Source organism: Nycticebus coucang, chromosome 18, assembly GCF_027406575.1.
Source record: "Nycticebus coucang isolate mNycCou1 chromosome 18, mNycCou1.pri, whole genome shotgun sequence".
Classification (NCBI taxonomy): domain Eukaryota; kingdom Metazoa; phylum Chordata; class Mammalia; order Primates; family Lorisidae; genus Nycticebus; species Nycticebus coucang.
In genome coordinates, this window is record NC_069797.1 from 69,751,461 (window position 1) to 69,777,142 (window position 25,682).

The following is a 25,682-nucleotide window of genomic DNA, read 5'->3' on the forward strand; positions in this document are numbered from 1 at the left end:
TTAAAGAAATGTAAATGAAAACACGGAAAGGCCACCTTTTATCCATTATATTAGCTAATGTTGAAATAGTGTCACACACCAATATATGATCCAGAATTATGCTTCTTGGTGTTTACGCAAAATGGATGGATGCTGGTGTTCTCTCAAAACCTGTGCGCGATGTTTATTTTGGCTTTACTCCTAATTGCCAAAATGCAGAAGCAAGCAAGGTTTTCTTCAGTAGGTAAATGGGTAAATAAACTGTGGTTCATCCAGACAATGAAATGTCTTTTAATGTTAAAAAGAAGCAGGATTGTAAACCATGAAAAGACATGGAGTAAACATGAATGAACATTGCTAAGTGCAATAAGCCAATCGGAAACCATTTAATTCAATAAGCCAGTTGTCATTCATCACACTGTATCATTCCAACCACCTGACATTCTGGAAAAGACAAAACTAAGGAGACGGGAAGAATATCAGTGGTCGACAGGGTTGTGAGGAGGGAGTTTCTAGGGCAGTGACTGTACCGTATAACACCCTAATGATGGATACATGTCATTATATATTTGCCCAAACCTACAGAATAGAACACGCTGAGTGAACCCAAATGTGAGCTATGATTTGGGGTGTACCACATAATGGTGTATTCATAAGTGCCTAAATTCTAACAAATAGACCTCGCAGGTATATTGTATTATCCTCTGTGCCTCACAGAGGATGATACAATACATGGGAAATCTCTGTACTTTGTGTCAAATTTTGCTGTGATCCAGTAACTGCTCTAAAAAGCAAAGTCTATTAAAAAACAGCAAGGAAAAGTATCTCAGTGTTGTTTGTTGGAGAGGCTACTGGGAAAACAACATTGCCAAGCATTGCCCACAGGAAGGAAAATTTGCATCGTCTAACAAAACTACGTATGTACTTGTCTCTTGACCCAACAGTTCCATTTCTGGAAATCTACCCTAATGACACACATCTAGGAATCTACCTTGAAAATACACATGCCAAGGTTATTCCTTACAACTTTTTTTCTAATTGCAGAATATCACAGAAACTTAAATGTCTACACCTAGAACAATGATTGAATGAATTAACATCAATAGCACCTGGCTTAATTAAATATGATGGAACTGTTAAAAACATGCAAGATCTCTTTGCTAAGCATAATGTGTTCCTCTTCCATCCAGGTTAATACAAAGGATGTAAAGTCTCCATCCTTTTTCAGGGCTGAATAGTATTCCATGGTGTACATATACCACAGCTTGTTAATCCATTCCTGGATTGGTGGGCATTTGGGTTGTTCTCACGTTTTGGCAATTGTAAATTCTCTGTGGGCTAATAAGAGAATGATTTCCAAGATAAACTAATATAAAAGATGCACACAATATTATTGAGTATTACCTAGCATATGTTACCCTTCATGTAATAAAAAAGGGGAAATAAGAAATTACACAGGGCTCTTCTCATTTGCCCAAAAGAAATACAGAGAAGATAAACCAGAAACTAAAATGTTTGCTTATTTTCAGAAGAATCATTGATAGAAGTGATAATGTTTGCTTATTTTCAGAGGAGTCATTGATAGAAGTGGTCAAAGGAAGGGCGTAGTGGGGATGAGGAAATAGCTGCACACCCTTGCATGTACTTGTGTGTTTATCTCTGACTCTTGGCACTGCAGGAAGGTTTCACATCTCCCCGCAACTCTTCAATCATTAGAATCAACCACAACCAAGGGCAAGACCCCCAAAATGTAATAACACAGCACTACATGAGCCTACCTGTATGCATATTGCAAACGAATTCCAAAAACAACGTAAAGGAATGAAAAAAGCAATATCACAAGTAACTTGAAACAAGGTTGCAGTTGGATTCTGCAAGCTTCTCCGGCACTTCTCACACAGGCGAGAGTAGGCAATTCCCAACAGCTTCCAGTGAATATCATATACGTATACATGTGTGCAGACATTCACAAATACGTACCCACACACAATAAATGAGTGTGTGTTCCTGTATTTGGGGGTCAGCACACACACATGCATTTCCTAGCTCTGCCTGCTGAGCGGGAGGGGAAGCAATGAAACTTCAGTAAAAATGAGCACACCAGCACCTGGATCTTAGTTCCTACACATCATTCCCCAAAAGAGCCAGGACTCCTTCCAGAGCAGTCGATTTTAAGAAAATATAAGATGATGCTGGAGCAACTTGCAAAGCCAGAAATAAGGGTGTATTCTGAGAAGAAGGCTGGCATATCAAAATAACACAGGAGCCATCGTGAAGGGGGTCCTACTGGCTAAATATAAAACAATCTGAACAACAAAATAAATAATAGTATTGGATTATAACCATAGAACAAGATAAATATTCATGAGCCCACACTAATCTAAATAATTGAATGAATAACTAAATGGCAGAAAAGAATCAGTTATTTCTCACAGAAGAATTCTATTAATATATACAAAAAGAGAAAAAAATGGAAAATTACCTTTGGACCAACACCATAGTAATTATTGCAGACAAGGTCCACCAATGCATGCTAAAATAATTGAGCACACTTTTGAAGAGGAGAGGATATTTGGAGAGCCTCAAAGTATTTTCCAGGGTATTTATTATCTCCCCTACAAAATAAAGTAAAAACAGTAACTTTGCAGGGATAAAACCAGCAGATAACAACTTAATACAGAGCTAAGGTTAACTTCACCAATTGTGAGACATAACGCCATGAGCCCCATGACATCAAGCACCAAAAAAGGACAGCATTCTACTTCTGTGATGTTTCTGCTAAAAATGCAAAACCTCATCCTAAGCATGAAAGAACTTCAGAGAACACCTAATTAAGAGACATTATACAAAATGACCTGTCCAGTAGTCATCTAAAGTGTCAGTGTCTTGAAGATAACAAAATACTGAAACGTTGTTACAGATTGGAGGTGACCAATGAAACACAAGAGCTAAATATAATGTTGGATTCTGAGGTCGAGTATTATACTTCTAATATGACAGCTAGTCCCCTCCCCCAAGTAAATTTATTCTTTGCCACTTTATACGTGACAAGGGTTAATCATTATGTTACTTCATACAATGATTAAATTAATGAAACACATCTGGATCAAAGCAAACCTCACAGAGCCCAGCTTTGATTCCATGAACACAAAGTAAGGGGACTTGGGAGGGGTGATTAAGAGGCGGGAGACAGTAGAGAGACAGTTAAGGGGATTTCATTTGCTACTGATTAAATGTCATTTTAATTGAGTCAAGCAATTCTCATTTTATTCTAGTGTCCTGGAAGTCATAATGAATTTGTTTTTTTTTTTTGTTTGTTTGTTTTTTTCATTTGGGGGAATTTGTTTTTGATCCAATGAATAATTCTCAATCGTCTTCTTTCTAAAGTATTGTGCAATTTTGAAATAACCATTTTTCAAAATCAGGCTGACACTGACAATTCCTTCTGGTTGGAGTTTCTGGAATCACCCACAGAAAGATGGCTGCTCTGCCAAGAGCCCGCCTGGGAGACTGGCCTGTGCATCCTGGGCCACAGAGGATCCACGTCCTCAAAGGTACAACCAAGAGCCTCAGGATAAGAAGCTGAGCCCCTGCCCATTTGCTTGGGAGTAAGCTGATGGCGTAGGTGTTCTGACCCTCACAGGGATATTCCCTCCAAGGCCACCAAACCAGGGGGCTTACACCTTTTGGTGTTGCTGGGTGGCTGGGCACATAGTGGGTCCAACTGGTGCAGGCAGTCCAAGGGCTCCGTGGGAAGGTTCAGCTGGCGAGTGTGCTTGGCTAGGTCCGTGCGCGTGCCGCCCACTGCTGTAGACATCCCTGGTGGTGGTGGGGCTTTTGAAGGGGCAGCTGTTCTTAATCAGAAGCACCTGTCAGCAGGACTGAGCCTGGGCACCCTTTGGGTATGCGCAATGGGCCTGCAGTCGTCGGAAGACCCATCTTCTCTTAGGGAGGGACGTACGTGTTGGGAGCTTTGAAGAACATCTATGGTGTTGGCCAAGCTTGGTACTTATCTTCAAACTCAGTGGTGTTAGAGAAAGACACGTCTAACCCAGAGGGCCTGGCTGGAGGTTTCCAGCTCCTGGCAGGCTCCCTGCGAGGCCCAGGTAGGACTCTGTGCATGGTGAGGCTTTCAAAGGGGATTTCCCAGGGCTTGAACTTCTCTGCCTCATGCACACGTTTCTGCACAGGGTGGGCCACCCAGCTACCTTGTAGTCAGTCAGATCTTCTAGGGTGTGTGGCAGAACCTTGGCACGCAGAGGCGAGCAGCTCGTGTGGTCACAAGGCCTTTACGGGGTCGGCATCCTGGTGTGTGGTTCTACTGGCAGCTAGCTGTGATGCTCACCAAATAGCTCTTGTCTGGGTTGTCCAAGGTCAAGCTCAGCTTTATAGGTGGGCAGACATTCCGTCTTATCACCACATGCATATTTACTGACCCGAGGTTTGATGAGGTCTTTTCCACAGAATAAGTGTAATCTTGTCTGTATGTTGTGATCAAATCCATATCCTCTTCACTTGGGACAAATGGCTTGTCCTGGCAGACTGTCACTGGTACCACTTGGTGAGGCCCCAAATCGCTTCTTGCTGTGGTCAGGCCTTCCATTGGAATGGACCCTTTCTGCTCCTCCCGCCTGGGCTTGAAGGACCTTCTGGGCAGGTAAGAGCGACAGACAAGGTAGTTCTCCATGTATTTGTAGAGAAGGATGATTGTGGTTTCTTTCTTCAAATTACGAAAGGTTTTTTTTTTTTTTTCTGTAGAGACAGAGTCTCAACATACTGCCCTCGGTAGAGTGCCGTGGCGTCACACGGCTCACAGCAACCTCCAGCTCTTGGGCTTACGCGATTCTCCTGCCTCAGCCTCCCGAGCAGCTGGGACTACAGGCGCCCGCCACAACGCCCGGCTATTTTTTTTTTTTGTTGTTGCAGTTTGGCCGGGGCTGGGTTTGAACCCGCCACCCTCGACATATGGGCCCGGCACCGTACTCACTGAGCCACAGGCGCTGCCCCAGAGAGTGCCTATTCTTTTTTTTTTTTTTTTTATTACGAAAGGTTTTAATGTGAGTGGTTATAGGCTTACACAGCGAGTGAACCGGTAAGGAAGTGAACATTAAAAAAACTACAACCCAAAGTATTAGCCTCCACATCAAAGCAAGTGACTGTTAGGGCTGTGCCTGAAAGTTTCTGGGAAACTTCTGGGAACTTGTAGGCATCTTCTGACGACCTTCATCCATCTGAGGTTCCGATGTGGAGGATGCTCAAAAGTCCACTTGAAAGCTGCTTCAAACATTCTGTCTGGTCCTACATCTCCCTGCCCCTTACTCTTTCCAACTTGATAAATGGATCCCAATACCTGCCTTTTATATACTCAGACTACAACTATATGCAGAAGCCAATTCTGGGAAATGTGACCCCCAGTTCCTCCTCTGCACTGATGAGGAAACCTTATAAAAAGCCAGTGGCAATGCCCAGTGGAGACAGCTATTTAAGCACCTGTACCATGATCCGATCTCTCCAACAGCTACTTCTTTTCCACTGAGGGTCCCAATCCAATGTATCTGCTTATATATCTCGCAACGTAATTGTAAGCCTGGTGTACATGCTTAGATTATTTGTTTTTCTAGAGGCTTATAAGAGTTTGAACTTTAAATTAAAAAAAGGAAAGAAAGGGTGGCACCTGTGGCTCAGTGAGTCGGGTGCCGGCCCCATATAGCGAGGGTGGCAGGTTCGAACCTGGCCTGGCCAAACTGCAACAACAACAACAAAATAGCCAGGTGTTGTGGCGGGCGCTTGTAGTCCCAGCTACTTGGGAGGCTGAGGCAAGAGAATCACTTAAGCCCAAGAGCTGGCTGTTGCTTTGAGCTGTGACGCCACAGCACTCTACCCAGGGCAACAAAGTTAAGACTCTGTTTCAGAAAAAAAAAAAAAAAAAAAAAAGAAGAAGAAGAAAAAGAAAGAGAGAAAGGAAAAAGAGACGGAGAAAAAGGTAGGATTTCATGGGCTTCTTGGATCAATAGGTGATCGGCTTTATTATAACTTTTTTACTTTATAAACATTTTAATATTTTGTAACTTTTCAACTCTTCTCTAATTACACAACCCATTTTACAACACTGTTACAAAAATACTTTCTTTATGTCCATATTGCATAAGCTTTCTTCTATATTGAAATTTTTTTAACATTTTATTATTATTACTTTTTATTGAAAACACAAACATGCACATTCCCCTGGACCTACACAGGGCAGAAGCATCAGGATCTCCTCTCTGTCTTCCACCTCTGTATCTTGTCCTGGTTGGAAGGTGTTCCCCACCAGCAGTATGCATGGAGCTGTCAGCACGGATAACAACAGCTTCTCTGGAACCTCTCTGAGGCTGGTACAGGAAACTTTTTTTTTAATAAGTAGAAGGAATACACTCTAAAATGAAAAGTACAGCTTGGTAAACACATAAATTAGTAACATAGTTGTTTATTTCCATTATCAATTATGATACCCTCCACATCACTGTATGTGCCAGACCTTTCTAAGACTTGAACCACAGTAGGCTTATTTGCACCAATGTTGCCACACACGTGTGAGTAACTCATTGCTCTGTGATGTGATGTCTGCTGCAAAGTCACTAAGTTTTTCAGCTCTGTTATAGTGACCACCATAGGTATATAAAGTCCATCTTGAACCAAAAAGTCATACAGCAGCATGGGACTGTGTAACACACTTACTTATATCAGTATGTGCATGCGCGCACACACACACACACACGGTATCACAGCACATAGAGATATGATCAGTCTTCACTTCATATTGTGGATAAGTTCTTAGAAAACATGACTTTAAGGGAAATGAATGAAACCAATGTCTTACCCTCATCAACATTATAAAGGAAAGATGTTGGGGAATATGACGTTATCATTCTTTGAGGATCTGCTGTATGTCATTTTACTTCAAGTTGCACTTTCCAAGAATCCATCCATGACATCACATGAAGTCTTGGTGTGCACATCTTTCCACATATACTTTTGTTCACATAGGTGTGTGTATAGTGTGTGTGGATGTGGGGAGAGAGAAAGAGAGACTGATGAAAGATCCAGAAGCTGAGAGTCCCAGGATTTGTATGATTTCAGTTCACATCTAAAGGACTAAGGAAGCCAGTGGCCTAAGTCCCATTCTGAGGGTTAGAAGACTCAGGTCCCAGCTTAGATATTAAGACAGAAAATTCTAGTTCTCCCTTTCTCCACCTTTGGTTTGATTCATGCTTTTAAAACATTGGATGAAGCGCCCCCCCCACACATACAAATAGGGAGGGCAATCTGCTTTACTCAGTGGAAAGATTTAAATGCTGATGTATTTTAGAAACACTCTCACAAACACACCCAGAAATAATGTTTCACTAAACTTCTAGGCACCATGTGACACAGTCAACTTGACACTTCAGGCTAAGGATCAGGCAACTGTAATAATAGTGCTCTAAATCCTGGGCACCATCACAGACGCAACAGTGAAGCAGCTGGGGTGTAGAGCCTGCCCCTCCCTGGTGGATTATCACAGAGCTGGTAGGTGAATGCGAACAGTTCTGGGCACGAGCCCCACAGGCTCAGGCTGCTCATACCCAGACTTAGCAGTGCTCTTGAGTAAGTGCTACCTGCATTAATGACAGCTTCGGTTGTTTCCCAGATTGTTAGCTCTCTGCCATGATTGACAGTTCCGCTCAGCCTGATGGATGCATTTTATTTGAGGGGAGGATTTGATGACTTCCTAATTCCATCTTAGAGGGAAGGAAACCTTATTAACGTCATATCATCTAGAGTATATAAAATAACTCCTTTAAAAAATATCACCATGTCATTCCAAGCCTGCAAGAAAAAAATTAAAAAAAAAAAAAGACACTAAAATGGATCTATCCCTTCACCAAAGAGTATAGTTGAAAAGACTTTGTACTTTGGCTGAAATGAACCTAGGTTTGTTGAATCCTGACATTAACTTTCTATTCTGCGAACTTTGAGAAAAACCCTTATGCTTTCTGAGCCTGCTCTGTAACATGAGGGTTTGAGGCCTAAAGGATGGGATAGAATACAGACTAGATATCAGCTTTCTTTATTTCACGCCTTTCCTTCACATAGGAAGATAGGCATGGGGCATAGGAAACTGCCTGATTTCAAGTCTGGTGTTTGAAGATTGCATTAACATGTGCATTTAGTTATCAGTGTTCAAAAAGTGCATGGCTGGGGTTGTGGGTCATTTAAGAGACACAATAGAGCAATCGTTTCTGAAGCGACCGACAGCCCACTGGTTGGATGCCCGGAATGCAGTCCTTCCTCTGTATGCTTTACAAGCTCTTTGTTGATTTATGTTTGCGAATGTACTTTTGGTGGTTTTCTTAGGCTGTATTCCCAATATCTTTCTTTAGATAACTCTTGTATACATATTTTTTTGTCATATCATCTAAGTGTTAAAAGGAAAAAAGAAATGAAGAAGACAAAATGCATGTTAGCTTTTGTGGGATAAATTCCAAATCAACTTATTCTAGTAGACACTTTTTTGGTTCCATTTTCTTTTGGTCCGTTATGTGCATGGATATCATTACAGCACGATCTCCATTTCTTTTTTGAATGAACTGGATCACAACTCCCTACATTAGTATTTTCATTCTGAGCATCGATCATGACAAGAAAGTAAAACAAAATAATGTAAAAATGATTATAATCTGGATGTATATTTTTGACATTTGTTTTTCTGGATCTTCATAGTTTCTCCTTTAAAGCATTACCTTTCTTGTAGGAGAGAGAAAAGACATCAGACACCAGCCTGGTTTTGTAGAAATACAGAAATTGCAGAGGAAACAGACCATGCATTTTGCTCTGTTCTACACCAGCTGTGTGATTCAGTTGTGATGTCCCACTTTTATTTATTTATTTTTGATTTCCCACTTTTAATAATCTGGTGATTTAATCCATAAGTTTTCGTTTGATACAGTCTATGATTATATAACCATGTGTATTAGTCTATTTTTTTTATGGTTTCTCTAAATACTTTTTAAATATAATGCTGTTATTTATTGTTTTCCTAATCATACTGAGGTTTGGCTGATGTATTGGTTTCCCTGATGTATTGGTTTCCCTGAAGATTGGATATTGTTTTCAGAGATATGATTTAAAATTTCAGAAAGGTAGAGTTATTTCTATTGCGATTGGAGTTTCCATTTTTATAGTGTCCTATGAATAATAATTTTTATAGTCTCCTACTAATAATAATAGTTAATGTCAATTAACCACAAGCATATATATTCCTCTGCTCCTGATCCTGAAACTCTGGAGCATCTTGAGATCTATGATTTTAATATAGAAAAAGTTCTGGGCCAGGTGCAGTAATTTTTGCCTATAATTCTAGCACTCTGAGAGACCGAGGCAGGACAATCAATTAAAATCAGGAGTTTGAGGCCAGCCTAAGCCACATAGCAAGACTTGGTCTCTACAAAAAAATGCAAAAATTAGCCGGATGTGGCAGCCTGCACATGTAGTCCCAGCAAATAGGGAGGCTGAGGGAGGAGGATTACTTGAGCTCAGGAGTTCATGACTAGCCTGAGCAAGGGTTAGACTCTTTCTCTACTAAAAATAAAAAATTATTTAGGCATTGTGGCAGGCACTTGTAATTCCAGTTATTTTGGAAGGTGAGGCAGGAGGATTGCTCAAATTCAGGAGTTTGAGGTTGCTGTGAGGTGGGGTGAGGCCAGGGCACTCTACCCCAGGTAACAGAGTGAGGCTCTGTGTTAGAAAGAAAGAAAAAGAGAGAAAAAAAGAAAGAGAGAGAGGGGAGGCGGGAGAGAGACAGAGAGAAAAGAAAAGAGAAGAGAAAAGAAAAGAAAAGAAAAATCCTCTCATTATACTAAAGTGCAGGCCACCAACCTAAAATCACTGAAAATATTCTAAATGCTTTAGATTTACGAGCAATGCTCAGACTCACCATGGAGGAAACAAGCTAGTGACCAGACCTGTACTGGACTTTTCTATTTGTTTAGCTCAATCGTGACTCCACCCAAGAGTTAAGTGGAAAAAAATCAAATCCTTGACACATTCCCCCTTAGTATTCTGTGGGAACAACAAGAAAGAGAAGCAGCCTTTTTCGAGGATTCACTCAATGAATGAGCTTGTTTGCGCTTTTTAACCTTACGCATTCTCAGTCTTGCTAAGGCTTTCATTCTGGCAGCTTCACACACGAGAGAGGGAAAGACATAAAATCTGCAATTTGAGCACAGCTGTTTCCTACTTCCCTTACACAGTTATTTAAACACTTTGTGACTTAAGAGGAAGGGCTGGATGGATGATCTTTCCAAATGAATGATCTCCTGTCTCCTGTGTCACTCCGGAAGTACTCACTAATTGGCAGAATAATCTTTCAAAATTACCTTTCACGATCTCGATATTGAAAAACCATATTCATTCTCCTTTCCTGCGTTTACATTCCTAAATCCCCAGATTACATAGAAGCAGAATGGATGGGAGACATAGAGACTCTAACTTCATATTCAAAAGCAAAGAGGATGTACTAAATGCTGCGGAATCCTTCTGAAAATTCATTCTTCACTCGGGAGCTTTGGGATCATATCTTCAGGATTTAAAAGTGTTAAAAGTATTGTCAAATAATTTTCTTTTTCATTTTGTGTAAGTAGTAATATTTCCAAATATAGGCTTGAGACGTAATTTGAAGAATAAAAAGTCCGTACTTAAACTCCAGAGGAAATGGAATTATAGTTTGGTAATATAAACACCCAATAACGGGTCACCTGCTAACAGTGCCCCGGTAAGTATTATTTCCTTGATAAATCTCTATCAGTACAGCTGTGTCGTTCCTCCCAACCATGTAAGTCATATACACTCACACACGGAGGAGTGAGTGGGAAAGGGAGGGAGAGAGAGATAAATATTTCTGATGTAATCACTCAATGTGTGCAATATTAAAATATTAACCCTTTTGACAAGGAAAGCAGCACCAACAGTTGATCTTAGATTAGGAATAATCTTACATATTTCTTTCATTGGCAAAGAGGGAGCTTGAGTTTGAAACTGGACTAGTAAAAACTATAATTAACTAAATTAATAATACCTTCAATGAACTGAAATAAGAAGAGTAAGACTAAAATCTAACTACCAAAGGTAAGGTCTTGGCCAATCATGTAAATTCCTGGGTCTTATTTTTTTAACTTGTGATGCCAAGAGATACTATTGGAATATTCACTTAGCTAGAATGGCTATTTCTTTTTTTCCTGTTCACGTCATTCAGTGGAGTGTGTTTCCCCATGTAGAAGAGGACATAGCTGATGAATGGAAGTAAGTGTTTGAGAAGAGTGAAGTCAGCCAGATCCACTCCCTCCGAAGCTTGAAATTAGGGCTATGAGGTTATCTTCAGCCAGGGCTGCAATCAGGAGGAGAGAAGATGCCAGGCTTCTGAGGTTGCTGTGTCCCAATTTTGAGATGGCAATGCCCTCTTGTCCTAATCCACTGTTAGCAAAAAATGCCAATCTGTGAAAAAGTTAAGAATGAAGTACAAGTCATGAGAAATAACAGATATCTCACTTAGGTCTTAATGTTCCTATTCCTTGGTTCCATTTTTCAGATAAGCTAGTGCTTGATTCCCAAGGGCACTGTTATTTTTCCTCTTATCCATAAACTAGTTAAGGTTGCTTTGAATAGCTATAACCCCCAAATTCCTGGTTAACATAGATAATTGTGAAAAATAATTAATTGCCTAAACCTAATTAAATTGATTTTTATATGTGAAAATAAAATCTATGGTGGCAGTTTGAGAAATAACAGTTCTAGAAGATGTATAATTTTTATCACTACATCGCATATAGTAAATGGGATCAAATAATTCTTGAATCATATTCACCCATTTCAGAGTTATAATTTAAAATATTGTATTGGTTCAAGACCAGCCAGAACATGAACAAGACCCTGTTTTTACCCCAAAATAGAGAAAAATTCGCTGAGCAAGGTGGTGCATGCCTGTAGTCCCAGCTACTCGGGAGGCTGAGGCAGGAAGACAACTTGCACCCAGGAGTTTGAGGCCATGTCACCACTGCACTCTACCTAAGGTGACAAAGCAAAACTCTGTCTCAAAAAAAAAAAAAATTCTTTATTTTTGTATGCTATTTTCAAATAGTTACAACTTAATTTGTATATCAAGCCACAAATTGCTTTGGAGAAATTCTATCTTAATATTAATCTCGTTTATTTCTAATTGCTATGAAGAGTTTTAAATCATTTTCCTCTCAATCAATATATTCTCAGATTTTCTGCCCTCAAATTTTATAAACAGACAAATATGATCTTTCTCTCTAATTGGAATCACTGTAATGTTGGTAAGGCTTTTATTTCTCATGTAAATTGCCTTTTATTTAATAGGATCTGTTTCCCAGGTGTTACATTTTCCACAAGAGTTATTTTCCTTGTTTTAACTCCTGGCCTGTGTGGGAATGGGCTGTCTTGACTAGTTACTTACATATAAAAGTTATTTTAAATTCAAGTCTATACGCTATTTTCCACTATTTGTAGACTATGTTATATAGTAGAAACTAAAATAGGTCTTCATTATTTTTTTGAATTAGAAGGTGATGTTATTTTGAATTCAACTCCCTACTTATTAATAATAACATCTAATTCAAAGGTGATAGGTCTTCACAGATATTTGGGACAAATTTGTGTTTCAGAGGACTGGGATAAAAGGTGCTTACACTTATAGAATTCTACTGTCATTTTGGACATCAATTCACGTGGCATTCTATAAACATTAGCCGATGAAGTGGAGTCTACCTTTTTTCATTTTATATATGTATGTATGAAAGTTTCTGGAGGCTCAGTGCCTGAAGCTCAGTGGCAGGTTCAAACCCAGCCCTGGCCATCTAAACAACAATGACAACGGCAACAACAACAACAACAGAATAACCAGGCGTTGTTGGGGGGGTGTCTGTAGTTCCACCTACTTGGGAGGATGAGTCAAAAGATGGCTTTAAGCCCAAGAGTTTGAGGTTGCTGTGAGCTGTGAAGGTGCAGCACTCTACAGAGGGTGACATAGTGAGACTCTGTCTCAAAAAAAGGGGAAAAAATAGAGGGAATGCTGGGATAAATTTTTTAACCCTAAATCATAAGAAAACAAAATTTATTTCTTTCTTTATTTTTTATATTGGCTACAAGAATGTGTATTTCGCCAAGAAGGAATTGAATATATATTCCTATTACATTTTTTCCACATCTGCAAGGCCTATGCTTAGAAGATTTGACTTTAATAAGATTCCTTCTTATCATGAACAGGTTATGACAGAAGCCGAAATACTGAAGTCCAGTTTAATATCCTCTGAAGTAGAACAGAATTTTATTTTGGAATTTCTGCTTCTTTACTTTTCTGTTATCTTCTTCCATTCTTCCCTCCCACTTTCCAAGATTTTCCTGTTACCTTTTCTTCACTGTTTGGAATCTCTTCCAAATGCCTTCAGAAATTCTTTTTTAAAATTTCAAATCCAGCTGTGTCTTCCCATACCTGAACTGCTGTGGAAGTGCTCATGATTTCCATTTGTAGGTGAGATTCAAATTTATTCTAGAGTAACTCCTGTCTGGTTTATCTAATTGGTAAGATAGTAAAATGATCCCCCAGACCAAAATTGCTGACTAGAAGTATCCAACACAGGCTTTCTCTTTCATGGAGGAAAAACAAACAAACAAAAAAAAAAAGAAAGTCACCTGTTGAATGAAATGATTAGGGGAGAGCACAGGAATTCAGAAGAGAGGAAAGAGAAGAATTCATCTGGGATGAGTTAGAGGATTCACTTCTGTAGGTGTAAGTCAAGCAGGAAATGCCCAAAAGTCTAGCTTCCATCACAGACATAAGCAAACCTAACTACAGGGAGTCCCTTAGCAATCACAGATCCTGAGCTCAGTATAGGGAACTGCATGAAATCTACACAAGAGCGTTATTCAGAGGAGGAGTTCACATTGAGTCCCATCTAACCTCTAGGGCACAGGCTGCTCCCTCTATTTTGGGAGCAGAAGCACCACAGAGTGCCTCCTTTCTTGGGCCAAATCGTCTCTGCATGTCCACATCCCCCGGGCCCCACTGACATCCTGTTAACATTTACCCAGAGGGCTGCGACATTGACAGTCCAACTGTACTCAAAGGAGCATCTGTGACACCTGAACCTCTGCAGTGCCCTGCATCCCAGTATAGCAGGGAGGTCATCTCAAGGACAGAGAGAGTCCACATCACACACCAGCTTCCCAAGGCCCATATTCACTCACTCCAGTAGGCAGAACCATGTGACTGTGCATGCTGCTGAGGGCCTTTCAGATGGCTCATCTGGGGCTGTCACTGTCACACCAGCACCTGTATATGTTACCCCATTAGTCCAAGGACCAACTCACCTGGTTTTGAACCACTGCCTGTTGAACTGTCACCCCCAGTACCAAGAAAACTCACTTCATCTATAAAGAGACTCAGACTGAAAGTAAAGGACTTAAAAACAATATAAACCATGCGTGTAGAAGCCCATAGTGTGCAAAATAGACTTTAACTCAAAAACTAGAAGAGATAAAACAATTATATTATAATGGTATGAAGTCAAGAAGAGGATTTAACAGTAAATGGATAAGTTCCAAATATAGGAGCACCAAGATATATAAAGCAAATATTACTAAGAAGTATAATAAGTACTAATAAGGTTCCAATACGATAAGAGTTGGAGAGTTCAACACCATACTCTCAGAATTAGACAGATCCTCTAGATAGAAAATTAACAATGAATCATCAGACTTGAACTAATCTGGAGATTAAATAACCTAACAGACATTTACAAATATTTTAGCCAAAAGATTATACATTCTCTTATCAGCAGATGGTACATTCTCTAGGATGGAACATATGTTAGGCCACAGAACAAATCTCAACAAATTTTTAAAAATCAAAATCATATCAAGTATTTTCTTCAACTTTAATGACATCAAATAAGAAATCAGTAACAGAAGGAACTTAGGAAAAACATACAAATACAGGGAATTTAAATAATATACTGCTGAATAACCACTAGGTCAAGTAAGATGGAAAGAAGGATGAAATAATTAATGGAGCGGAAGGATTAATATTGCTTAAAGACCATAGTACCCAAAGCAGTCAATAGTTTTAATGCATTCTATCTCAAATGCCAATGAAATTCTTCACAGAAATATTTTAAAAACCTTAAATTTATATGAAATCAGAGAAGACCCTAAATAGCCAAAGAAATCCTGACCAAAAAGAATAAAGCTGGAGGAATCATACAACCACACTTTAAAATACAATGCAAAATTATGCCAACACAAACAGCATGGTATTGGTATAAAAACAGGCACATAGACAAATTGAGCAAAATAAAGAACCCAGAAATAAATCTACATATTTTAATCAACTCATTTTCAACAAAGATGTAAAGAATGTACACAGGGAAATGACAAAGTCTTCAATAAATGGTGCTGGGACAAGTGGATATCCATGTGCAAAAGAATAAAACAAGGCTCCTCTGTATCATCATATATGAAATCAAACAAATTAAATACTTACATGTTAAGTCCATAAAGTATAAAACTAACAGAAGGAAATATAAGGGGAATGTTTCAGGACATTGGTATAGGTAAAGATTTTATAGGTAAGACTTTTAAAAGCATAGGCAAGAAAAGCAAAAATAGAAAAATTAGACTATATCAAAGTAATATTTTTCACATCAAAGCAAATGATCAACAGAGTGAAGAGACAATCTGTAGGACGGTAGAAAATATTCGCAAACGCTTCATCTGACAAGAAACTCATATTCAGAATATGTTTACTCAGCACACATTGTGTCAGTTGGATTTCTGTTTTCTTCCATCCCTTTATTTGATCCTTCCTTCTGTTCTTCATAATCTATTACCTTCCCTAAGTGAAAAAGGAATGGTTGAAATAAAAAATCAATCGTGCCCAAAGAAAAAGGAATTCTTATTTTTGGAATTACTTAGTAATGAGATGCCCACCACACCCCTATGGACATGATAATAAACTGATATTCTCCTGTTAACTGCTTGGATTTTACATCACTTGGTTTTAGAATATGGTTTAATAAGTACTCTTGCTTTTAGAAATAGGTTTTTTTCTGCCATTACATTCTTTAACGTGTCTCCAAATATTAAAATATCAAAATGTATGAAAAGTACATACATGTAAATACCATTAGAGAATACCGTCATCTCATTAGGACAATTTTTTTTAAATGTTCACATATATTCATCCTTATCTATTTATAATATATTCAAGTTACACACTCATATACCTGATGAAAACCTTCCTCTTACCCCCAACCATCTTATCTCCCCCCCACACACAACACATGAAGTACAGTTTTTAAAGCCACAACAGAACCCACTTTGTGGGGTTGTTCAAGAAAGTTATGAACAAGGAATAATCACGTGGACATGCAGAAGTTCTCTGCACTTGAACTTACTAAATCTTTAAATGCTTATCTGGAGTGGGGGGTGGTTTGTCCCTGGATAGGACTTAGAGGTCTATTAATGGAAATAGTAATAGCAAGAAATAATGCTGTAAAAATTCCAGATCTTAAGAACAAAATATGCTTTTACTGTGATATTTTGTAAACTGAAATAATGCAAAAATGAGCTTGAGGGCACTGAAAAGTTTGAGTAATGGTATCTTATACAAACACATAACATACTATTTGTGCTTTTAAGAGCAAGAGTAACACTCTAAATTTTTTAATGAAGGAGTGAATACTTAAGATATATATTAACACAAAGCATTTCCTTCTTTCTTTCTTTTTTTATTTGAAGTAAATTTATTTCAGGTTAATATGAGAGTATAAACAACCAAGTCAAAATATGCGATTTTTTTTTAGCTAGAGTGCCTCTTGTGGTTATGTCCTACACACAAACTGTGTGCCAAACAACCATTTGTTTTTTTAATCTGTGATCAGATATTTTTAATGAATATAAAAAAGTAAGAAAAAGATTTGAACAGGGGAATTCAACCTTTTTGTATGTGCACGACTGGAGGTGAAAGTTTGAAATGGTCTTTAAATTGTTTTTATGCACAGACTATTATAAGGAATTAAAAGAAAATCAGAACATTTGACTCTTTCCCAAAGAGCAAGCTTAGAAAGATGATGACTTAAATTGACGTAAATTGAAAAGAAGATATTAAAAATTCTACTCTAGTGCGGCACCTGTGGCTCAAAGGAGTAGGGTGCCGGCCCCATATAATGGAGGTGGTGGGTTCAAACCCAGCCCTGGCCAAAAACTGCAATAACAGAAACAACAAAATTCTATTCAATGGGAGACACTTCTAGTGTCCAGGTATATTTAAATGGCAGCTGTGACAATAACATACATGATAAGATGAGTAAGTTCACATTTGCAAATGACTGAGGACGAACATGTGGTGCTTTGAGTAAAAGGGTAAAGTTCTCTTCTCAGCCACCACATTCATTTCATTGATAAGGCATAAGTTAAATTCCAAAGTGGTATGTCAGAAGATCTTAGTTATCAAACACAAGAGAGAAAAATTGCCCTGGAGTACTTTGTTTCATGGTACAATGACTTCGATTCTGTAAGTTAGTAGAAAAACAAAGATGAATTAAAGGAATTTTTAAATGGACATTCATCTCAGTAGCACATGTGTATTTTAAGAGCATGATGTTATAATTGCTTCTTTATTATAGTCAAAGGTTATCTGTAATTTGTGTTGATATGAAGTCACAGGCGCTGTTCCGAACAATTTGTTAAGTATAAGCTGCTGATACTGACTTTTGTGATCTAAACGAGGGCTTCCTCCATTGCACAATGTTGACAGTTTGCCCCCACTTGTTTATTTCTCTAAGTGCTTTGCGCAGCCACTGTTACCTTTGTTCACACTGGGACAGCTGAGGGGAAATGGGCTGTGTCTAATGATCCTCTACAAAGGAAACAGAACCACAAGAGTTTTAGTGATTTGAATATTTCAGGCAAACTAGTGGGTCCACATACAAATCACACTTTAATACAGCCTACGTGGTTTTAATATGGAGAAGGGAGAATTCATACTTGATATTCTCAGAAAGGTTGCTCACCACTCTGAGAGTGAGCATACTTGACCTGAGCAGGGGGATGCTGGAGAGAAGGTCCTTCTGGGACCACGAGGACACACCAATCAAGGAAAAGGGAGCAAGGAACTCTGCTTTTTGTCTTTTGGTAATTTATATTCAATGGTCTATTTTCAGTGATGTAATTTTTGAGATTAACCTGTCTATAATCACGAACCAAATACATGGGCTGAATACCTGGTTGGACTTTTGTAGACCAAATAAATACATGGATGAACATTTAAAAAAATAATAATATAACCTATGATAGTATTGTTGCATGTTACTGCTTCATAAATAAATGAATAAATAACCAAACATTCTGCTCCCAGACGCTTTCTCTAATTCTGAGAGAGGCAGTAAGTCTTTCTACCACATCCCTAATTTTAAGCAAGAAAATTAAATACCATGATTTTTGCTTCACCCATTACCCCAAAGTATACATCAGCGCCATTATTTATGGGCATAACATTAGTCTGTCAGTATGCAAAGGATCTTAACGTGTGACACTGATATGTAAAATAGCAGTGCCCTTAGCTGTACAGAAGCTTTTCAGCTTAAGTCCCATTTGCTGATTTTTGTTGTTGTTGTGATAGCCGCTGAAGTCTTTGTCATAAAATCTTTCACCTACCCAGAAGAAAAACAAATAATTTTATCATAAGGACATTCGCACTAAGCTGTTTATCGCAGCTCAATTTACAGTTGCTAGAATGCAATTTGGCCTAAATGCCCACCTACTCAGGAATGGATTAACAAGCTGTGGTGTATATATGAATACTATTCAGCCATTAAGATAGATGGAGCATTTACATCTTTTATATTAACCTGGATTAAGTTAGAACACATTCTTCTTAATAAAGCATCATAAAAATGGAGAAACAAGAATCCAATATACTCAATTCTAATATGAATGCAGTGGATGATGTAATATAAGGTGGGGGATAGGGGATTGAGGGAGCAGGGAGAGGGGAGAAGGGAGGCGAATGGGGGGGTGTGGCACACCTTTTGGGCAAGGTACACAATTATAAGAGGGACTTTGCCTAACAAATGCATTCAGTGTAACCTAATTCTTTGTACCCTGAATGAACGTGAAACAATAAAGAAAAAAAAAAACTCAAAAAATAGAAAGAAAAAATAAAGAATAGGAGTGTGATACTGATTTAAATTATAGATGCGTCTTATATATTAATGGCCAGTTTATTGCTATCCTAATAGGAGAAAAAAAGTAAAAGTATGCATCCCAATACCGTGTATAGCAATGCCTCTCCAAAGGACTGACTTTGTCCCTCAGAGGACGTTTGGCGGCGTCTGGAGAAGTTTTCGGTTTGTGTGGCTGGAGGGAACTTGCTGGAGACGTTCGGTGGGTAGAGGCCAGGCATGCTGGTAAACATCATTATTACTTAGGACAATTCCACAACTCCCAACACAGAATTACTTGGTCAGAAATGTAAAGAAGACCAAGGTTTAGAAATCCTGCTCCACAAACAAATGTTCTTAATGATGTAATGAAGGTGTCACCTTCTGTTTCAGGGTATCACATCTGTGTGTCACATCTGTGGCTCAGAAATGTAGCTGCCCAAGGTGAAATGCATTTCCTGGACTTAGAAGAATCAGAGGCAAAACATGTCTTCTTGCAATTGTCTAATGTAATAATAGCATATCAAAATTCACTGTATTAAGAAAAACAAAGATGATATGTAATTTGCATGCTATTACAATAATACACTGTGTCATCATAAAGAATTAAACATGATTATAACTAAGATCAAAGCACAAGCTACAGTATTCTTGTATTTTTTCCTATTATATTTAAAATGATATTGTTCCGTATTAGCTAATATCTGACATTGGAGAGAAGAATAAGGAATTTGGTGCGTCTCTTTCCATTTAGAATTTGTGTCCTAGTGACCTCTCGGTTTCACTGAAATTCTTTCTTGATTAGGAGTCCATTTGGGGCAATTTATAAAATAAGCTGTGTTTCACAAGTCTTTTGCAAAAGTAATCTACAATGACAGAAAGAGCTCAATATGGCCTTGGGCTAGTTGTGGGTTTAAAGTTAGTGCAAAGAGACCAAAAGGGGGGTATTTGGAATGATGGAGATATTCTATATCTTGGTTAGAGTGGTGATTGTCCAAGTGCAGATGTATCAAAACTCATTGAACTTGTTAAAATAGGTGCATTGAGGCATGCATGTGTATGATAATGAAGAAATATTTTGAATAGAGTAGGCCCAGCAAGAAAAGAATGCTATTGGATTTCTCTCATAGAAGCAGATAAATGAAGGTTAGAACTTCTATAAATTAAATCAAATATTCTCACATGAATACAAATTTTTTTAAGATATAAAACCCCCCTTTTTTAACCAGTCCAGAAATGTCACTCTATAATGGCATTGCTTAAGTCAGGTGGTTGTTTCTATTCACAGGTAAATGTTTTCTCACCAAAGCATTTTGCAAAATTTATCTACACCCAAGATTTTTGGGTACTTACTTTTAACAATGGTCTTTAAAAGTGAAAATCTAAAGATTAAGTGACAGAATGTGATAAAAAAATTATGATTTAGTAAAAACACAAAAGCATAGATACAAAAATATACAGACACACCCACACACAGTTACGCATATATATGTACAGAAGTGGTGACATTGTTTCTAATTAGTTCTGGACATAGGAACTACAGGTAGTATTTTGCTATTACCTTTTTATTTTCCTCTATTTCCTAAATTTCTCATACTAAATGATTTTTCATAATCAGGAAAATACATAACATTTTAATATTCTTTTATGAAGGTTTCATGAGCTAAAATAATATTGATTTTAACTGTCCTTATACCTTACTTGTGGTTGTGACATCAAAAAAGATTCAGTAGAAAACATACTTACTCAGAGATAACACCTTGTATTTATCTATTGAAAATAACTCAGAAAGAAGACAACAAATTGATGTGTGTTCTTTTAGTTTTATAGTAAATGAAAATAGTATGTAGTTATGGCCAAGAGCAAGGCTTAGTTACTTTGAGTTTAGTGCAGACCATATGATGCATATCACTATCTCCATGTTGCTGGAAAATCTGAAGACATCATTAAATGGCTTTTACAAGAGTGAATGAAGTATTATCTTATCACAGTAAGAAATTGTATGTTCATTCTCTTGAATGAGTACACAGGAAAAAAAATCAAGGGACATTTCTGGCATGGCAGTTAAACTCTCCATATTTGGCATAGTAATGACTATGGCTCATAATTGGGCCAGAGTGCAGGAAAAGGAGAAATGGTTCACAGTAAGGGGCGTGCACTTGGCACTGTGTGAGCCATTTCTCAACATTTCAGTAACTGGAATGCCTCATTTCTCTGTGTTGACAGTCTAGAGTAACATAGTAGTACCCAGGAGATCATTTAAACTCTAATTTTTTTTAAATAGGTAGTTTTTCCAGGCAAGTATAGCATTTTGCATTTTAAGTCCTGTCATCACCCAAAGGAAAAAAATATGATGTATTTCCTTTCATGCATTTAACTTCACATTTTTGAGGTCATTCTTTTCGTCCAAAATAATTGCTGGGTGAAGTCCCTTCGCTTTTTTATTTCCCTTTCTAAGATTCAACAGCTTATCCTAAAAAACATAACAAATTAAAGAAATGCTAGGATTTATATTTTTTTCCTAAAACTAAGATTAGCATTCACTGTTTGAAGTTGATATTCTATAGAGAAAAAGAATAATCTGAGTTTTTCTAGGTTGCCAAACAGGAATATGTAAAGTTCTTTTAAAGTACATTTTAAAGTTTTGAGATGTATCTTACAACATATAGAAAACAGAACATTGTCAGGTTAACCCAGAAGGGAACATGGAGTCAGTATTTCTTGCTGCAATTTGAGCTTCTGCCACAGGTCTGTAAAAGGGGTCAACTCAAAGAACCTGATGACATTCACTTTTCAGTGTTATCAGAATAATCGCAGTTCCCTATGAGTTTATGTTAATTATAAAACCAGAATAATGCTCTTTTATTAACATCAAACTCTTTGAGATAAAGAAATAAAAGCTTTAGGTTGAGAAGACCCAATCAGGACATCACCAAGTTGGCCAAGCCATGTCCTTGAGTTTCTTCATTTAACCCAACTACAGCCCAAGATGAAGGGGAAAGAGGGGGCAGAGGGGAGGAGGGAGGAGAGCTTAGGGGAGGAAGGGTAATTGGTGGGACCACACCTATGGTGCATTTTACAAGGGTACATGTTAAATCTACTAAGTGTAGAATATAAACGTCTTAACATAATAACTAAGAAAATGCGGTGAAGGCTATGTTAATCAGTTTGATGAAAGTATTTCAAATTGTATATAAAACCAGCGCATTGTATCCCATGATTGCATTAATGTACACAGCTATGATTTAATAAAAAAACAAATAATTAAAAAAGAAATATGTGGATAATTATTGTAAAGGTCACATAATCATAAATTGATAATTAAAAAATGAACTTTTCTCATACATTTCTATACATTGCATCCATTAGCAGAACTCGTAAGGCAGAGAATGGACTCAATATATTAAAAAATCCTGAATGCTAGGACTTAGAAAAAAAATAGCAATATTAAACTAGTAAGCATTATTTCTAGCATAAGAAGTAGAAACTTATACTCATTTTGAGACATGTTTGTTGTGGAACAATTCCCTCAATAAGGTTTTAGCTATGTTGATTCAACCTGGTATGTGCCAGTTGATTTGTGGTGGAGAAGGTACTATACTCTGAATATTTGTGTCCCCTCAAAATTCATTTATTGCAATCGTAACCACCAAGGTGATGGCCTTAGGAGTTGAGGCCTTTAGGAAATGATTAGGTGGTGAAGGTGTGCCCTAATTAATAGGATTATTGTTCTCAAAAGGAGAGCCATGGGAGCTTTGTTTGCTCCTTTCTGCCTTACGGAGTTACAGAATACTGCCCTTAGTAGACACAAAAATCTTCCATCACTTTGGTCTTAGACTCCCCACTCTCCAGAACGGAGAGAAATAAATTTCTGTGGCTTTTAAGCTACCCAGTCTATTGCATTTTGTTAGAGCACTCTGAAATGACTAAAACAAGGGGGCTTGAGGACACCAGATGCAGAGTGTCTAGGACTGCAGATGGGTCGTATTTCAGAGCTGAGTTTGCACAACCTTCCCTGTCCGGGTTTGCTTTGCATTCCCTTTGCTGGTATTATGTTGCCCTTTGCAGGGAAGATGTATGGTTATGAGCTAATTCTTATGCACTTGGTCGTTTGCAATTTTTGAGCAGAGATGTTGGGATTTAATGTAAAGGGATACATTCCTGTTGCTCTCCTATTCTGAAAAGGATATGACGCAGCTTCAAAAGTGCCATGTTATTGAGGCGTCACGTATTACATATATACAAAGGTTGTATAGCTTAACCTTATGAAATATGCAACGTATTGTCTCATATGTATAAAAGAGTGACCTTTTGGAGGTCATAGGGCAAGGCTATCTCTTTGGCTCAGAAATGAGCTTCCATGGAGGGACACAGGCATCGCCAGCTTTGAGGCTCCCCAGTGGATTCTCCTGAAGGTTACAAAGGCTGTAACCATGGCTGTCCCCAGCCCTAATTTTTGCCACATCTAACTGTAGTTATTAGTTAGCTTTTGTTATTTTTAAATTTTCTTTTTGTATTTAATAAAGCAAGAAACATTAAAAGATATTTAATTAAGATGTCATAATTAATTAATTATTAATTTAATTAATTCATTAAAATATGCTTCATGCCCTTCCAGGGATCATGTGGGTACCAAAAAAAAAAGGGGGGAGCAGTATAAAGAAAGACAAATCAAACATTTGAAAGAGAAAGGGCCAATTAAACACACAGATGACCCACACATCTTTCTTTCTTGTCTTTCCCCAAACTACATTAAAATAATAGTAATGTTTATGTAAAACAACATAAAAAGAAGGGAAAATAATCTCATAGAGGCAAATGAGAAGTAGGGAGAATTTGACGGCAATTGAGAAATTTTAACAGACTGAGAAATCCACAGAGGCAAGAAAGGAACTGACTTTGGAAGAATTTACCACCCAAGGGACTGAGGGGTATTTGATTAAGGCATGTGCCAACTGACCCTCAAAGCCTCAGATGAGTTCAGCCCCTTAGAGATGATAGTTACTGCCCAGTGTAGAATAAGACACAATTCTGAATATCTAGAAAGTGCTTGAATATTACATGAAATATTTGGATACCCTTAGCCTGCAGAATCAGGTGATTATCTTTCCCCCTCCTCCTCCTCCATCAACCCGGAGCAGGAGGACAGAGGTTCATAACTGAAGAAATGTGGGAAGCCATAAGGATGCAGGGATGAAGTTCAAATTCAAATATAAAGAATCACTACATAGTGAACCATGGTCTATGTCAGATAGACCTAAGAACAGCCCCGTCCCTAGGGATTCCCGCCTTCTATATTAACATTCTTGCAGGATTATTTGAATCTGTACTTGGCTTCCAATCATTGGACTGTGACCAAAGTGATATAGGAATGACTCCCAGCACCTGAGAATGAGTTCCAGGAATGTGTCTGGGTCCCAAAAGTGTGGATTCCAGTCAAAGCCCTGCAGTCACTGGTTTCTCTTGTAGTTATAAAATCCCCCACAATTATTTTAGAGTCAAATGAAAACCCAGGGGTCGGCACCTGTGGCTCAAAGAAGTAGGGCACTGGCCCCATATGCCGGAGGTGGCAGGTTCAAACCTGGCCCCGACCCAAAACTGCCAAATAAAAACCCAATGTGGAGAATGACTGCAATTGAAATTTTTGCATACTGATGAAAAATAATATCTGTCAAAAACGAGTTGGGTAATTGTACGGAAAGTGAATCCATTCTATTCATAATGACATGCTACCCGTTCTCATAACCCATATGTGGTGGATCAGGCTCTTCATGAAACAGCCGCTGAGATGAAGATTTATACACAAAAGCTTCTTCACTGGGTGGTTCTCCCGAGACCCTCATCTGCAAGGGGCAAGAACAGCAGGATAGGGCAAGCAGGAGAAGTGGCACGAAGCAACAGGGCGCTTCCACAGGAGCTGTGCGAACCGCAGTCAGTCTTCAAAGCTGGGCAAAGGGGAACGCTCACACTCTCTGGGCAGGAATGCAAATGAGGGCAGATGTAATAAAAAGCCATACAGAGATTGCTCAAAATTCTAAGATGAAACAACCATATTAATCCAGCAACCCCCTCTAGAGCAGCGGTTCTCAACCTGTGGGTTTCAACCCCTTTGTAACAATGAAAACAGATCCTGCATATCAGATATTTCCATTACGATTGATAACAGTAGTCATGAAGTAGCAACAAAAATAATTTTATGGTTAGGGGTCACCACAACATGAGGAACTGTATTAAAGGGTCACAGCATGAGGAAGGTTGAGAACCACTGTGAGTAGAGGGTGTTTACCCAGAGGAAATGAAATCAGTATGCTGAAGAGATGTTTGCACTTCCGTGCTCACCGTAGCATTATTCACAGCAGCCAAGATGTGGACTCCACCAGTGTTCACCCACAGACAGATGGATAGGGAAAATGTGGTCTGCGTACTCACAATGGAGTGATGCTCAGC